This window comes from Octopus sinensis, unplaced genomic scaffold (assembly GCF_006345805.1).
Source record: "Octopus sinensis unplaced genomic scaffold, ASM634580v1 Contig14135, whole genome shotgun sequence".
Lineage (NCBI taxonomy): Eukaryota > Metazoa > Mollusca > Cephalopoda > Octopoda > Octopodidae > Octopus > Octopus sinensis.
Genome location: NW_021833116.1, coordinates 208,621 through 214,620, shown reverse-complemented (window position 1 = coordinate 214,620; position 6,000 = coordinate 208,621).

Here is a 6,000-nt window from a genome sequence, read left to right as displayed (position 1 = left end):
ATCATCTAAATTTCAATCTGAGAACTGTCAGGTGTGGTCACTGTCAGTTATCGTTCTCATAACTTCTGAGTCGGAACAATTTCTTTAATGCGATTGGAGGTAATATAGGGGATTTGATGTATATACACACACCTGTCATCTTGGATCGCTTGGTCCTGACCCAAGTGGTTTTATGCTTTGCAGGGTGTCATGTTTTCTCCTACAAACGTCGTTATGTCCTGTCAACCCAGCTTTAGCATGTCAATTACCACAGATAAACGTCATTGAAGAATTATTAACTCGGATGTATGTTTTCGCGAGGAATTTGTAAAATTCGTCCAGTTCATCAATTGGAGCCTAAACAATGATAACAGTCATCATGGATTTCTTTGTAAAAGTAATAAAAGTAATAGGATAACAGAAACACGGTCATTGTTTTTCTATACTTGATGCAATTAGTAGGTTAATAGCAAAATCATGACCGTAGTGGTGATTGTCAGACGGTGTGATACTGTGTCTCAGGTACAGGGTAGGTTGATAGGTCTTTCCCCATGCACATCTCTTATGTCAAAATAATTTCAGAAAGTGTAAAAACACCCCAACAGTGAAGTTCAAAATCATTACTGGCTACGTATGGAAATTCTTGAGATTTCAGGAGAAAACATTGCCTAACCCAACTTCATTTGTTTATCGGAAAGTTTTTTCATTGGTAATGCTAAATCAGCGAAGGTAGGGAGTCCATTTTAACAATCCCCGTCTACAACCTCACTGACAATGAAAATTGAGGCGAGTAGACTTAGCAGCTGGAATCTAATTTCCATCAATTCTGGCATATTGCGCCAGACCACACCCACGCAGAGTAAAAAGAAAAAATGATTTATTATTGTGAACTGAAAATAAGATCATACTTAGAACGATGTGGTAAAGAGTACTTGGAATAGACACTCTTAGTAATTAACAAGGGAATGCCTTTGGCAGTCAATGCCACCCGATTGGACTGATGTGCCAACCCAAAGTCTTTCGAATGAGGTCGGCCTCTTCTTCCCGTGTCGCGACAGAATAAAGCCCATAATGTAGCCCGTCATAAACGCGTCGAAACCAGCCCGATGTGCCCCAAGACTGTCGGACAACCCACCGGTCTCCTCTCCATCTTCCTCATCTCCCACACCCCGAACAAAACTCTGGTCGATTGCCAGGTCGATGTTGTGAGATTTCGGACATTTCGAATTTCCCGCGCTACACCAGCCGTGATTCTGCCAATTTATAAACAGAACGGACGGAGAATGCTTGCTTGGACTCTTCTTGCACGTGGAAACATAACTGTCCGCGGAATGTTCGAAGCGACACAAAATTTGGTTGACGGACAAAGAATTAGGGGGATAAGTCGGGAATGTCAAAACCAGCCCTCTTTTCCCCCCATCGCAATATTCCATGTTGAGTCTCTGACTACGAATAAGAGGAACAACGACCATTTCCTGAAAAGGTATGCGGGAATGAGACACCCCAGTGAAGGACATGCACAGCCAAGTATTTCGTGTCATAAACACCACCAGAAAATATTGTGTCAAGTCCGCGACAAAAGTGGAATGTTTGGGGGTAGTTTGTGCATAAAAGTGATGATACATGAACATAATGTCAATAAATCCGTTGTGGAGGACAACGGCTTCCTTGCCCTCACAATTTGGCCAAAAAGGACCCGAACTGGATTGGGAGTGCCCTTAAATCAGCACAACACTCCCACCTGGTCATTCCCAGCATGGTAGGGTATTCCGTGGGAGTACTGCTGTTAAAGTCGAATCCGTGCTGGTCAGGAACTGGAGGGAGGAGGGGTCGACCACGTAGAGGTCTTGGGAGAGGAGGGACAGGTTGAATGTCTGCACGAGGAAGCTTTGGATTCCGTCGTTGAGTGTTTTCAGATGAGTGAAGGCGGATATTCCCAGAGAGAGGACTGCACGTGTCTTTACTATTTCGGAGAACTTTAAATACCGTTCTTCCATATCTCTAAAAATAGTTTTGTGGGTTAAACTGGCATTTTAAAACATGTTGTAGACCGAGGCCACTCAATTCCTATCAAATTAATGGAATGAAGGACTAGATCGAAGGCGAGGAATGAAGAGGTTTGGATTGCTTGGATTATGGCGGGAGTGAGTGCCTCAAAATTATTCTTTGTTATGTCGATGACTGGTAGTGCCCGAATGTCGGAGGTCATATGTTTGACACACGTGAATAGAGTTTGCAACTATAAAATTAATAATATTTTAAATAATAAAAATATTAAATAAATATTTTCTAAACAGTTTTTAATAAAATTTTGACGTTTTTATAAGGAAACAGGTAAAGTGAAATATTTAGTTTATGCATATTTTAATTGTAGTATAATTAAATTAAAAAATAAATCAAAAATATATTTAAAATAAAAATTAATCAACATCACGTTCACTCTTGTTGCATCTAATGGTCACTTTTCGTAGGTATCGTCTAAATAACTTAATTCAAGCCAATCTTCCCAACAACTCGACAAATTAGCAGCAAAATACACAAAATTACGTCAAACATACAATCCAACAACACAACCCTGCCGACTCAGTTATACACCCAAGGCCTCGACCATGAGCAGATAGGCAGCAAATTCAACATCAACACCAACTTGATTCCCTCAATCCCCCCTCCCAACCCACACCTCTTCCTACAGCCAGAAACCCCCGCCATTGAAGAGTCCACCTCCGACTGCATCTCCAATCAGTCCACCGACCAGGAAATAAAGTGCGAGTCGGACAATTCCCTCTCCGAAGAGGAGGACGAGCAGGCAGCCTTCGAACAGTTCGAAAAGGACGTAGAAGAGGGGTTAGTTCGGAGGATGACGATTTACTGTACGACACACATTTGGGGGAGGATATCCTCGGAAGACGACACGGCATTCCAGAAGCAGGAAAGACAGGCAGCCACCCCCCGAATTCCCAAATAGATGTCTAAAATAATAAAGGAGGCGGAGGCCAAGTCACTGGAATGTCCGAAATGGCAAATGAAGGGGGAAGTGACGGCCAGGGCAAGACCGGTCGATTCTTTGGTCGAGGAGAATCTAAAATTCGACTACTCCTCCATTCCGGGTTGTCTTGGTGGTGATGACTCAGCAGCCCCCTCACGACGGTGGAGTCCAACCAGACTTTGGAGGACATGATCATTGAGAGGATCAACAATAAGGTTTTCGACGACGTGGAGAGGAAGGTGCGGCCAGTGGAGGGGACAGGTGAGTACAGGAAGGAGGCCCCCATTGACCAGGAGAAGAGCAAGAAGAGTTTGGCGGAGATATACGAGGAATCAACTCAGGTGACCAGACAGAGTGTCTCCCAGTCTGAGCAGAAGTTGGTGGAGACACACAACGAATTGAGGTCCTCTCTCAACTCCCTGTTCTCCAAACTGAATGCCCTGTCCAGTTTTTATTACTCTCCTGCGAGTGTTGGTGGAGTGTGGTGTAGTGCAGACACAACCGGAGGCGGTGGTGGTGAATAATATGGCTGCCATGTACGCGGAGGAGAAAGTCCCGATCACAGCGTCTGCGGGCACGGAGATGTTGGCACCTGAGGAAATCACTGTTGGGATTGGGGATTATGTTGGCAGAATAAAGTAAAAGTGGGCGTGTGTGGGGGGAAGGATGAGAGGTCGGCGACGGACAAGAAGAGGGAGAGGAGGAAAAAGAAGATTCGGCAGCATTTTCAGCCAAAGGTGAAGGTCGGGGAGTCTAAGGCTAAACGGGTGTGGCTGAGGGGGGGAATAGTAAAGCACTCAAGTCGTCTGCAGCGTTATTTTCTGCGATTGAGAATAATAAAGTTGCTGAGGGGGTCAAGAGGAAGTCTTCGAATTGTACTTCTCGTAAGAAAATGGCATTGGCTCTAAAAAGCTCAAACTTTGATGGGAATTATATTTTGAGATATAAATTCATGTATTTTTATAATTGTTTATTGGGGTCTGCAAATGACTGATTAGACAGCCCGATAATGTTTGAGTTAAATTAACATACACACAAATTGACTGGTAGATAAACATTTTTCCTAAATCTGTTTTCTTGATCCTCGTTTTGTACTCATTGGAGTCTACATGGTCACCCAGTCAATACAGTTCTGTCTCTTGACGTAACAATTTTCCAACAATAGTGAATGGATCCCCGTATGGATGTTCAAACCTGTTTAATCTCAAGGAAGGATTCGTCCCATAATCTTTTTGAATGCGAACCTTTTAAGTAATTATAAAATACTAGCTCGGCAGCTCGCTTCGCTCACCGCGACCTAGCTCCTGCGGAGGGCCTGTTTCATCAAACAACTATAAGTTTATGTAGATGTATAAAACTACCTGGTTTAATGTAACCCTATTCTATCGCCTGTTGATAAACGATGTTTGTCGTCCGTCCTTCCTTGGCATATATGAATAAATTTTCTCTTCTGCCTACCCTCGAGCATCCCACATACAGCTGTCCATGTGAAAAGCACTCACTCTCTAAAAAAATAACCCAACTACTACTTTAATGACTGTCCCTGGGCCTTGTTTATTGTCATTGCAAACTTTTTTTTTCATTTTTTTGTGGTCTATTTTTTTTATATTTAATTTTTTCATTTTTCCTTTGTAATTCCTTTTTTTTCTTTTTTATTTTTTGTTTTTTAACTGGCGGAAATGGGGCAGGGGGAGATGCGGCAGGCAAGAAAGCGACACACAAAAAAGATTTAATTATTACCTTATTAAGCTGACCGTTTTTTCTTCAGCTTCGTTTTTCCTCCTTCGGTTATCTATTTTAAAAAATTATTTTTGAATAATAAAAAAGTTTAGGAAAAGAGGCATACCGAAAATAAATTCTATCTTTACGAAAAACTCAAGTAAATAGTTAATATTTTTACGCAAATTCTTCTGATTGCGCTGTCAATTGGTGGTAAATTGTGTTAATGGTTGTGCTAATGTGGTTTCAACTATCAAAGTGTTTTTCAAAATCTGTTAATTGCACACTCTATTCAAGGTCGTGCGTCAATTGGTGGTAAATTGTGTTAATGATTGTCAATGTGTTAATGTTCTAATGTGGTTTCAACTATCAATGGTTTTCTAAATCTGTTACTTGCACACTCTATCAAAGTCGTGCAATCTGTGATTGCACATTCTGTCAAAGTCAAATATGATAATAGCTTTAATTTTGATTCATGGTCGATAATGATATATGCATTTAATTTTAAAGAGAAAACATAGGATGAATTGAATTTCTTTATCGCGAATAATTGGGAGTTCATCATTGTTATATTCTCGCTGTCGTTTTCATCAAGGATATTCTTAATACGTGAGATTTTTTGCCTTGAAGGTTTTAATGGACCTCATCATGAATGTCGAGGACATTCGCGTTGTTCATTTTAATCAAAATGCAGAAAATAATTTTTTGATTTTTTGGGGGGAAGGTTTTTAAGGACTTCATCATGTAAGTCGAGGACATTGTAGTTTTTCATTTTAACCAAAATGCAGAAAATTTTTTTAATTTTTTTTGGGAGGGAAGGTTTTAAGGACTTCATCATGTAAGTCGAGGACATTGTAGTTGTTCATTTTAACCAAAATGCAGAAAATTTTTTTTTAATTTTTTTTGGGGGGGAAGGTTTTAAGGACTTCATCATGTAAGTCGAGGACATTGTAGTTGTTCATTTTAACCAAAATGCAGAAAATTTTTTTTAATTTTTTGGGGGGGAAGGTTTTAGGACTTCATCATGTAAGTCGAGGACATTGTAGTTGTTCATTTTAACCAAAATGCAGAAAATTTTTTTTAAATTTTTTTTGGGGGGAAGGTTTTAAGGACTTCATCATGTAAGTCGAGGACATTGTAGTTGTTCATTTTAACCAAAAATGCAGAAATTTTTTTTTAATTTTTTTGGGGGAAGGTTTTAAGGACTTCATCATGTAAGTCGAGGACATTGTAGTTGTTCATTTTAACCAAAATGCAGAAAATTTTTTTTTAATTTTTTTTGGGGGGGAAGGTTTTAAGGAGGACTTCATCATGTA